This window comes from Ursus americanus, chromosome 7 (assembly GCF_024610735.1).
Source record: "Ursus americanus isolate L20-20 chromosome 7, mUrsAme1.1.p, whole genome shotgun sequence".
Classification (NCBI taxonomy): Eukaryota; Metazoa; Chordata; class Mammalia; order Carnivora; family Ursidae; genus Ursus; species Ursus americanus.
The window spans coordinates 17,153,109-17,165,515 of record NC_142133.1 but is presented as its reverse complement, the minus strand read 5'-3'; the positions used below and the strand labels follow the sequence as shown (position 1 = coordinate 17,165,515).

Below are 12,407 nucleotides of genomic sequence, written 5' to 3'. Positions count from 1 at the left end.
AGCTGAGGGTGGGTCCTTTCCTCTTTCTCTTTTTGTTAAAAGACAATCCCCTTCCACTCCCCGCCCCCCAGCAAAACAAACAAACAACACCCAACAACAACATAGTGTAACCTGAAAAACTTTAAACGTCTGTCATTCTTCCCCTTACCCTGAACCCAGTTTCTATTTACATTAGCATATTACATTATTGGAGAAGAAGCAGTTCAGTGCCACTGTGAATAAAAGGGGGGGAAAAGTACTTCTGTAATATAGGAGCGCGAACTGCTACACCAAAAATACCAGTGCTTACACTGCAGGCCCTGTCCCTGGAGGGGACACCATAAATTCTTGCCAATATAAAGCTTCTCAGCAAAGAGATTAATCCTGCAGAGGTTGCTGGTGCTGGAGGAGCATTTGTTTGCTAAGACAAAAATCCTTCAAGTTAATTAGAGTTTTGAAAAGCCAACCAAAAACAGTAACAATCATGGTCAACACGGAGGGCTCGACTTCTGTTTTCTGGGGAACAAAAGCCTGGATGAGGGAGATGCCTACTGTCTTATCAGATTCACTACATTACAGAGGCATTTTGTCAGTGGACTGGCCATTATCGTAAATCCCTAGGTGGTTTTGAGTCGACTAAATAATCTTTCTTTGGTGCACATCAGTTAAAGCAAATATTTATTGAGCACCTACGAGGTACAAAGTCCTGTGCTTAACAAATTAATCTGTACTTTCAGGGATGTATTTTCTTCATTCCCAATAAACAATCTAACGGAAGATATGTCTCAGTACTTTAATCTCCTTCGTGCATACCTCTTTAAAACGCTCACATGTGCGAGTGCTGTCCTTATACATTATATATTCTTGTGTGTCAAGTGTTATTCTTCAGCACTTCTGTGACTCGGTGTATTTAGGCTGCCCTTGACTTTGGGACATTCAACTTTTGTACAACTCTTAAACAACCTGTACTGTACACTGAATTCAAACCTTTCTTCATGAACCGATGCGTGAGCGTTTAAGTTTCTGCACGCAAGTCTAGCCTATCAGCAGTGTAATCTGGCAGAGTCTCCATCTTGGCTTGTCCAGCACTGTTTTGCAATTATTCAAATAGTTCTTTTGCATTTTGCTCTTTTTTTTTCACTTAGCAATTATTTTTATAAAATGAGTGACAAGAACATAGATCTCAAAACCAACATAATGGAGGTAGATGGAAATCATTAAGAATGCTAAAAGCAAAACATTGCCAGCTTCAGTCTAATGTTCACTGAATTTAAGCCAGTATTTTGCATGTTTAAATGGGAAGAACAAAATTAAACAACGTGCGTGAAAGCAGGAAATAACTTGAAGATTGTATCTGAAGAAAAACTTATGATTCTTTTTATCATTTTTTCTGGCTTTCTGCAAACAGCCCTTCCCTTAGAACATAGAAGATGATCAACTTTCTAATATTCAACTTGCGTGTATGTATTTTGAGCATGCTGTATGGACATGTAGAGGACTGCCTACAAAGAATACTGCCTGTAAAACTTTTGTAGAGCAAAGGAATCATTTTAACAGATGAAATTCTTGTTGGTGGAATAAGTTCCAAGTTTGCTTCTTGTCCATCCTGAAACCCCATTGAAGTAAAATGTACTCTTACAAAAAAAAAAACCAAAAAAAACAAACAAACAACAACAACAACAACAACAAAACCCTTAAAAGCCAAGAGAATGGAAGGGGCAGGTTGCCCCCAGATGAGAGTTTTCCAGAGACTTCTAAAAGAGAAGAGAACTGACAAAGGAAACTTGCAGAACCAGAGTGGAAAGCAGGAGCTGCTCTAAGACAAGGGCTCTCCCTGTCTTGTAAAATCCTGAATGAATTGAAGAGACTTTGCAAAGTGCCTTCAATGGCAATAAGACAGGGGGATGGGGAGTGCTTTCTTCCAGAATAAGATGAGGTCAAGAGAGCAAAGGTCAGATTCTGCGGAGTTGGGAAAACAAAGAATCCCTCTGACCTTGAGGGAGAAACGCTAGAAGGGCAGAGAAGGTTACTGCATTGTGACCCTGGGTCGACTGGGCCCCATGTAGAAGGGTCCCCACACTAGCAAAGTGTCCTGTACTCCTGACAGAAGCAGAAGCCACTGGATCTCATAGGACCACATTCTCCAGCCAGAACAGAGGTCTTCAATGCTGACTGCAATTGCAATGCAAACCCACTGTGAAGCATGTCCAGAACCTCATTTAAGTGCACTGAAAGGAAGTAAAGAAATAGGTGTTTCTTTAACACATGAATCTTTTAAGAGCTACAGCCTCTACATCAAAGAGAGGCAGGAGGGGTTGAGTGTACCTTGAATGATAGTAATAATAGTAATAATAATTTTGAGTAACCTGTAAGCCCATGGAAGAGAAGTTTTGGGTCAAAGGGGCCTTCTGACACTTGAAATTTAAAGAAGTTAATAATTGGTGATGCTTAGAACCAGCTTGTCTTCCAGGAACTTTTCCTCTCCTGGAAGTACCATCTGTCACTGTTGGGTATGTTTGGATTCTTGCTAAGTTTCCCTGCCATGAACCACATATATTCCATCAAGTTACTTGGTATAGGTCAGCTTTTTCACCCTTACTGGGAAGGGCTGGGGCACACAGAAAGGACAGAGAGCAGTGGCTGGCCTTCCTGAGAGGCAGTTTGGGAGACCAGGAAGTTCATCTGGCCAACTTCACAGTCAACGCATGAGGCCTGCATGAACTCATGCTTCCTCTGGAATGCCTTGAGCTGTCAGTGGACCCATCCTCCACGCTGCCTCTTGTGTATTGTCCTATACTGTTCTTCCTCTGAGGTGTCATCATCCAGCCCATGCTTCTGGACTTCAAATTTCCCGAGGGTGAGGGTGGAGGGTGGTATTTTCTCTCATACCCAGTATGGGACTGGCCTGCAAGAAGGTGCTCAAGGAAAACACTCCAGAAATTTGATTTTATCAAAGTACTCTTTGCATCCTGCTGAACAATAATCCCACTCCCCAGAGGTTATACTTCTTCTGGTGGTGGTCCCTCTATCTTCAATTGCACTTACACTCCTATTCTTGGTTCATGAACCTTAAGTGGTGTCTGTTGACACATGGCCATGTCAGATGAAGACTCAGCTCATTTATCTACCCTGCACCCCTCCAACCCCTCCTAGACCCCTCCTCCCAATGTTCAGTTTCCCCACTGGCTGCGTCTTTGACTTCAAAACATGTAGTTGGACCTCCATTTATTTTTCCACTTAAACAGTATCTCCTGACTTCCTTGTTTTGACAGGAGGTTAATTATGCCCAGCCTTTCCCTCCTCTCTACTCCCCACCCCTTCTATTTCCCTATCTTTGCCAAAATTAATTAGATCAATGTTCTTAAGTTTGGTTAACATTTACATTCTGTTCTGCAACCAGACTGTCTTCAGTGGCTTGCCAATTAGTTCATTCATTCATTTTTCATTCAATAAATATTTATTGAGTGCTTAATGTGTGCCAAACACTGTCGTAGGCACTAGGGATATAGAAGTAAATACAATAAGCAACATTCTTAAAAAAAAAAAAAAAGCAACAGTCTTCATGGAGCCTTCCTTCTCATAATGGGAGAGAAGTAAAATATATATTATGGGGGCACCTGGGTGGCTCAGTTAAGCGTCTGCCTTTGGCTCAGGTCATGATCCCGGGGTCCTAGGATTGAGCCCCATATTGGGCTACTCATTCAGCAGGGAGTCTGCTTCTCCCTCTCCCTTTGCAACTCCCCCCTGCTTTTGCTCTCTCTCTCTCAAATGAATAAACAAAATCTTAAAAAGAAGAAGAAGAATAAGAATAAGAATAAGAAGAAGAAGAAGAAGAAGAAGAAGAAGAAGAGGAAGACGACGACGACGGCCAGGGTGGAGGCAGGAGACTAGTGAGATTTCCCCAGCCAGTTCTCCAGTTCTCTGACCTCAACAGGGTGTCCAACAGTTCAATTTAATGCTAACCCTAACTACCTGGAGGTAGCCCAGACACCACAGATTAAGGGCTTGGTCCCACAACACTGCCCTTACTTTGGTCACAAGCCACAAATGGAGCATCCAGACTACCACGACCTCCCCAACATCAGGTTCCATAATTGGCTAGAACAACTCACAGAACCCAGGAAAGCACTTGACTTACTATTACCAGTTTACTGTGAAGGATACAACTCAGAAAAACCAAATGGAAGCGATGCATAGGACAAGGCATGGGATAGAGAAGGGCACAGAGTTTCCATATTTCTAATAAGAAGTCCACACGGATTCTTCCTTCTCAAATCCAGGCTTCAGGTGGATTTGCTTCAGATTGTTTTTTGAGGAGATAATATATTCCTGTGATTCAAAACCCAAAATGACATAACAGTTATATGGTAAAAAGTCTTACACTCATATCTGTCTCATCTACTTCATGTTTAGACTGGCATTCATGCATGCATGTATTCATTCATTCATTCATTCATTCATTCATTCATTTTAGTTTACTTTGATTTGGTTTCTGCTTTTTTCTCTCGAGTTTCTGAATTGCCTTTCTTTTTGAGAAAAGAAACATGTACCTCTTTACCATGTATCAAACATTTTGTAGCTTCTCACTCCTTTTATCTATTGCTTAGACTAGACAATTCCACTTATATGAGGTATCTAAAACAGTCAACTTTGTAGAAATGGAGACTAGAATGCTGGTAGCCAGGGGCTGGGTGGTTGGAGAAAAGGAGATCTGCTCTTTAATGGATATAAAGTTTCGTTGTGCAAGATGAAAAAAGTCTGAAGACTGGTTGCACAACAATATGAATATACTTAACACTGTTGGACTGTATGCTTAGAGATGGTTAAGAGGGTAAATTTTATGTTACATGTGATTTACCAAAATTAAAAATACATGTTTTAAAAAAGGTTAAAAAACAAAGCAGAAATTTTACCAATATCTATGGAAGTTAGGACTCTAGGTTTAAATAAGAATTATAACAATATAATAATATTACTATTATAACAGATAATAATTATGATAAACTTGTAGCTATTAATTATTGAGCATTTACTTAGTTACAGTATCTCTTTCAATCCTTAACACAACTCCCTGAGGTAGGCTTTACTACCCCCATTTAAGATGAGAGTATTCACAGATGTGCTGAGACCATCAAGTGGTCCCCCCACACTTTGAGATTGCTAGCTGGTTTGGGTGGCAATAAGAAGCAGAAGAAAGAGGACCAAATTAGCAATTAGGAGGTTGGGCATGTCGCTCAACTTCTGTGAGCCCCTCTGGATCAGAGATTTCCCCACTGTGCCCTGAGGAACTCTAGGAGCTTCACAGAGACCCCCACTCTCACCCAAAAAGTGTGGGAACAGAGAGGTCAGGTGAACAGGGCTCAAATCCTGATGAACCAAAGCAGTTTGCATTTTTCCGTTTTCCATTTTGGACTTCCACCCTGAAGAATGGGCTCTGTTTCTAAAAAGAAATTTGAAAGTCACTGGATTTGATTATCTCTGAGCTCACACTTTATATATAGCTCAAATGAATCTTCCTGGACATTGCATCTCTGGGACTTGTGAGTGGGCAGGGTCTGCTACATAATTTTGCAAGGCTCAGAGCAAAATGCAAAGTCAGGGCCCCTTGTCCATCAAGCAGTTAAAAAAAAGAAAAGAAAAAGAAAAAATAAAGGTGTCATTAAAGGCACTAAGCATGAAACTTCTTCTGTTCTTCTGTCGTCTTTCTCTCTACTTGTCATGGTGTTTTTGTTTGCTATGTTATGTCATTCTAAGAAAAGAGAAAGTAAAATTTTAAATTATTGGCATAAAATTTAGTATTCCTTTTTTATACTGGGAAATGCCAGTTTCTAATGTAAATATAAGAGCATTTCACTCATATGCAGAATCCTTAAAATGATATAACTTGTATTTCATAGCTCATGCATGCATATGTGTTTTGTTCTTACCAGAACGGTGGAAACACTACACAAAACTAACTCAACTGTTTTTATTCCACATCTTGAGATGTACACATTCTACCACCACTTTGTTCCTTCTACTGATGAATAGGACAGGACTGGAAAGAAGGGGAGCTGTGGGTGGCCTGATCTTTCCCTTCCCCTTCCCCTCTATGTCATCATTTTCACTAGTAGTGGTTAGCTGACACAGGTAGGTTAATAGGAGTAAGAAAGGATGGGATTGGGTTCCTTGGCGGTCTGGTGTGTTTCTTAGACTACTACTGCCATCTTTTTGTGTCCTGAGCAAGTTCTGATAGCCCCTGGGGGCTGTCAGCACCCCTGTTTACTTAGGCGTAGGCATAACATGATTACTTTTTACTTGCGTTGAATCTCATTGAACTCCCACACATTGTGGGGCCGCTGGAATCCTGTGCTCCTGAGGCACGTGAATGCTACATTGCAAAGGAGGTAGTAAGGAATAGCAGGGGACATGCATACTGTGTGTATCTCCTCTGTTCACACACATGCTCCACTGTACCATCGGACTTCATTTGAAGAATACAAGTTCAGAGGCAGCTCTTTCTGCCCAAGGGTCCCGTCCCCTTGCTTTAATAAAACCACCTTTTTGCATTAACCACATTTGGGGGGGGGGGAGAATACAAGCTCAGAGATGAAATTATTAAGAATTTCAAAACAGCAACAGCAAAGCATTAAAACCCAAGCATGGGCCATTCTGAACAGGAGCCCTGCATGACTGCATAGGTTGGATACCCTGAAGCTGGTCCTGTGGGTGGGGAATGCAACACGAACATTTTGATAGGCAATGTTTTCTTCATTGAATGTGTCAATGCTTTGAAACATAAAAAGACTTATAAAAAAAATGGAAACACCTATAGTAGGCATTACTATGGTTTACCAATATCTGGTTCTTTTCTCCTTCCAGGCCCAACCCATTTTAGAGAATGTCCATGTAACTTTGGTTAATAAAATGTGCAGAAAGTGACATATGTCTCTTCTGGCCAGAAGCACTTAAGAGCTGGTGTGTGATTAATTATTTATCTCCCTCTGCACCACTCCAGTGACCAACAATATCCAGATGGTGGAGTCCCCACCAGCCTGGATCCCTAAATGAGAATAATGTGAAGCAGAGCCCCCACCCTCCCATGACCCTCCTGCTGACCCAGAGTGGACCTTTAGCAAGAAAAAGAAAGAAACCTTTGTTAATAAAGATTTGGAAGTTGTTTGCTATTGCCCAGACTAATACAGTGTTATTACTGTCCCACCCCTCCCCCGCAACATCACCACCCATGGAATATATACTACAACTTAAAATTATCTTTGAAATAGTCAGAGAATGTATATTTAAAAACCAAATGCTGCAGCTTTTTAAAAAGGTGATTCAGTTCTTTTCTTGAAATAGAAATTACCTTTGGTAAATTTTGTATTTGTTGAGTATTTAATCATTAATTTTTGTATGTGTGTTGTTTGAAGGGCAAAACACAAGGGTAGAGTGCTAAAAGTTGAGCCTAATTTTCCTTCGTATCCAGGGATCTCCACTGATATCCCAGGTTACTGTAATATGCTGGAGTCTGTATTTCATGCTACTGGGCAAAACCATTCCTTTTAGCAAACTTTGATGAATAGAGAGCATAATAACTCTACTGAATCTTTTCATTGACTCCATTTCCAGTAGTGCAGTGATCAAGAGAGGTATTTTCCCCAAAAAGAGTACAAGGAAAAACTAAAGATCTGGATTATTGGGGCCTGAATAACTCTATAGACCTGAAATTCTCCCAAAGATGCCACATACATGTGCTTTTACTATTGATATTAAGGTCCTCTTTTTTCTCTGATACCTGAAAGGATATAGACTCCATCACTGGGGAGAGCTATTTATAAGAAGAACATGAAAAACTTGTTTTAAAAGCAACTATGAAAACTGGCAGAGAGATCTTTGATGGATTCTTTTGTATTCAGAATTAATGCTCCAAGGAGGAAAAAAGCCAATGAATGTAAAGGTCTGAGCAGCAAATTAACAATTCTCATGGTTGGTCTTGATATTTGATGTCAGATAAATTTCAATGAACTGAGTCTCCAGTTTCGTTCTTAGAACAAATATAAAAGTCTGCTCTCTATAGACTTTAACAGATGGAAAAGAAATATACTGAATTATGTAAAATGCTAACTCTGAGATCCAGTTATTCGAAGGCTCTTAGAATTCCAAGTAAACTCCATATGTTTAGAAATACCTGGTCATTGACATTTGTAGACTCAATGTTTTCTGACTTGGCTTTCTCTCTCTCTCTCTCTTTTTTTTTAAGTAGGCTCCATGCTCAGTGTGGAGCCCAATACAGGGCTTGAACTCACAACCCTGAGATCTAGACCTAAGCTGAGATCAAGAGTCAGAGGCTTAACCGACTGAGCCATCCAGGCACTCCTTCTGGCTTAACTATCTTTGGGTACCCTGAAGTTGCAATACAAGCAGAACTTTGTAATTTTATGAGAGCACAAATGTGAATAAGTCACCACAAGTTTAGGGTATACAAGGAGGTGTGCCTAGCCTGCTGCCCAGCAGCCCCACCACAACGCAAGGCAGTCTTGCTGTTCTCCATCAGCAGTAAATCTCAAGAAGTATAAAAGAGCTTGTGGTGTGTGTGTGTGTGTGTGTGTGTGTGGAGCCCCATGAAGAAAAATAGTCTCTAGTCTTATTGCTGTTGAAGAAAAGGTAAAACTTTCAGAAAGTAATTATTTTTAGGCAGAAAATACTTTGGGGATAATTATAGCCCATTGTTAAAATCTCTTTCACTTGAGGTTGATGATGTATATACTATCTAAAGAAACAGAGAGGGTGCCTGGGTGGCTCAGATGGTTAAGCGTCTGCCTTTGGCTCAGGTCATGATCTCCAGGTCCTGGGATCAAGCCCCATATCAAGCCTAGCATTGGGCTCCCCACTCAGCGGGGAGTCTGCTTCTCCCTCTCCTTCTGCCCCTCTCCACCCCCACCCCTGCTCGTGCATGCTCTTTCTCTCTCTCAAATGAAAAAATAAAAAATCTTAAAAAAAGAGAGAGAGAGAGAGAGAGAGATTGGTTTATGAGACTATTTAGCAACTTCCTGCCCAGGGCACAGCTACTTTTCAAGTGAGAAATAAAACAATAAAACTTCAGTGAGGAAATGCACTGGAAATAATTACCTTTCACAGAAATGGGATTCAGGAGGTCTATGGAGGCACGTCGATGAAGCAACAGGCAATGTAGCTTCTACTGATGCAGTGAAAGCACCAAAAGTAACAGCTGGTTCAACAGTCTGTATAATGTGACATTAATGGGGCAGGTGGCTTCAGCTGACCCTCCCTTCAAGCTAAAGAAGCTCATGCCCTAGCATAGATGTGTTCAGCTCACAGGGAGTCACCAGCATTTCGAGGTAGTTGCTTTGTTTCGGAATTACTCTTAAGTGTTATCTTTATGCCCGCAAATGGATAGAGTTGCAAAGGAGACAAAAGGCAGTTAGTTGTTAGTCATTTTCTTTAAGGAGGCATTTATAACATCAAGAATGCCCTTCTGAGGTGGGTTCTTGGCTGTCTGAGTTCATATTGTATCTTCTTCTACCATCCCCTTCCTACGTTTCTTCCAGCTCTGATGCTGGGTAATCACTCAGAAGGGCAGGAGAACCCTGCTAATCTCCTGTGACTTGTCATTCTCCTCTGTTCGTACTTTTGAATAAGCACAATTACACTGTCTCAGCAGCGCAGACTGGATTTTGCAGCTTCCGACCACTTTACAATTAATGTTCTATTCAGCCATTATGCAAGGTAGGCTAGGTTTATTTTAGCTTCTCTTCCTAGTTTCATAAAAGACGCTGATCCTCTATTTAAACACTCCTTAAAAGTTTGAGGAAATTTAAGGGCACCTGGGTGGCTCAGTTGGTTGAGCAACTGACTCTTGATTTGGCACAGGTCACGATTTCAGGGTCCTGGGATGGAGCCCTCTGTCAGGCCCCGCAATCAGCAGGCTGTCTGCTTGAGATTCTCTCTCTCCCTCTCCCTCTGCTCCCTGCGTGTGCACACTCACTCACTCACTCTCTCTCTCAAATAAATAATCTTTAAAAAAAAAAGTTTGAAGGAATTTAAAACTTCAGTAATAATTTATTGCAGTTCAGGGGGAAAATTATATCATGTGATGGTATTTATAAATTTAGTTGTTCACAACACATGTGTGACTTTAGGTGTCCTGACATATATCAAGGACCGATGTTTTCTGATGAAACAACCATTTACACATATTTTACTTCGCTTCATTCTGTATATTTTAAAAAACCATTCTCAGTTTAAATAATGTGTAATTTTCATGTAACAGAAAGATTTACAAAGATGCAAGGAGAGAAAGAATCAGTGTAAATCAAGTGTAACTCAGCTCTGCTGCCGTGCGCCCCTAAGCCTAACAGAACATGAGGGACTTGGAAATTAAGTCACTGTTTGAGAGTTAATCTCGTAAAGATAACACTTACTAGATTGGAGTTCTAAAGAAGTTGGCTAAAAAGACAACCTGCCTCCCAAGTCAAAAGTAGGAAATACCTGGAAATCTAATAAAGATTTGCCCACAAGTCAAAAAGCTGCAGCTTTATCACCAATGTTCGTACATCTGTAGAAATGATGTCCATTTCCAGCAGGTATGGCAAACTAGGTAATCTGGCCAACCCTGTAGGTAAAAATACATAAAACCCAATAAAATTTACAATCATCTTTTTTAATGCGTTAGTGATCTAGCAAGAAAGTGAGGAATGCTCAGGCCAAAAATGAAGTGAAAAGGGGTAAAAGTACCCAGGGATATAAGCTGAGCAATAAAATTGATTTTTTTTTCTTTGAGGGCATTTGCTGAAGTGGATAAACACAAACTTTGGTTTTTATGGCTTCATAGTCCCAAAGATAAGAGACAAAGTTCAGAGACCTCCAAGAGTTGGGGGGAGGGGCACCTATTAGGAGATCTAATGAAAGTAGGACCTTAAAAGCCTCACTCTTATTCTAGTGTAAGAGGAGCAATCAGTAAATCGATTCACCCTCAGAGATACCCCAGGACACTGCAAAGAGAATTCTCTGCCTCCAATCTTACTACTAAGTAAAAGGGGCAAACAAAATCTCACTTGAGAATTCATAATCAAGTAAGTAGGCTTATAGCCTGAGTTTGCTTTATCTAGATGGTCAGGCTGAGGACTTAGCTTAAAGTGTTCTTGGGTAGAATGTGCCCTTAGGCATGTGGCAAAAGGAAACCTACCTTCATTCCAGGCCTCAAAAATTCTCAGAAATAAAATTCTATAAAATATCGTATATAATCAAAAATCATGATATACAAAAGAAAACAAGATACTATGACCAAAGCCAGCAGAAACCAGAGTTAGCACATCAGATCATCAAAGACTTCAGATACAGAAGTATCAGAAACAGAATGTGAAATAAAAGAAAAGTATAGGGAAAAATGAGTAAAGAACAATACGAGGAATGACAAAGCGTATTAGAAAAAGAACCAAATAGGGGTGACTGGGTGGCTCAGTTCATTAAGAATCTGCCTTTGGCTCAGGTCATGATCCTGGGGTCCTGGGATTGAGCCCCACATCTGGCTCCCTGCTCAGTGGGGAGTCTGCTTCTCCCTCTCTCTCTGCCCCTCTCCCCCTACTCCTATTCTCACTTGCTCTGCTCTCTCTCTCTCAAATAAATAAATAATCTTTTTTAAAAAGAACAAAATAAACCTTATAGAAAGGACATTTGATAAGTGAAATTATAAATCAAATGAATGGGTTTAACAGAAGATTAGATATAAAGAGAGAATTAGTGAAGCAAAAGGTAGGTCACATAAATTATCCAAAATTTTGCATAAAGAAACAGATATGGAAAATATAAAAGAGAAAGAGAGTGCCACAAAGTGAGTGGGTCTAAAATGTACCTAAGTAAAGTTCTACAATGTGATGGTCGGTGTTAGGGTGTCAGCTTGGCCAGGGCATGGTACTCAGATATTTGGTCAAACATTATTGTGGATTCTAGGAGCCCAAGATGGCGGAGGAGTAGGAGACCTAAATTTCGTCTGGTCCCAGGAATTCAGCTAGACAGCTATCAAACCATTCTGAACGCCTACGAACTCAACTGGAGAATGAAGAGAAGAATAGCGGCAACTTTATGAACAGAAAAGCAACCACTGTCTGGAAGGTAGGAGGTGCGGAGAAATGAATCTGAGGTGACATAGGGAAGGTAGACCGTGGGGGGAGAGAGCCACCGTTGGCCGGCTACCGGCAAGTGATACAGCCGTGGACCACAAAATCAGAACTTTTAGAAGTCCGCTCCAGTGAGGGACGTCACTCTGGGGGCTAAGCACGGGGTGGGACAGTGTGGTCTCAGGACCCTCGGGGTCACAGGAAGACCGGGGGTGCCTGAGAACAGCAGAACTCCCAGGTATCAGAGCAGGGAAGACGGCCGCAAAGACTGAGCAGAGGAGTGGGCTCTCAGCTCAGGGTGGCCATAACCAT

The 12,407-nt window shown here is 41.0% G+C and overlaps 1 long non-coding RNA gene across 1 annotated transcript in view; it reads left to right on the top strand.

Annotated features, from left to right (window-relative positions):
• The window catches only part of LOC148109634 (uncharacterized), a 112,286-nt gene extending 100,102 nt beyond the window's left edge, over positions 1 to 12,184 (top strand). The window contains exon 3 of the long non-coding RNA XR_015725174.1: positions 11,929 to 12,184. This is a non-coding gene — a long non-coding RNA (uncharacterized LOC148109634). The remainder of the gene's footprint in view (positions 1 to 11,928) is intronic.
• Positions 12,185 to 12,407: the final 223 nt, after the last annotated feature.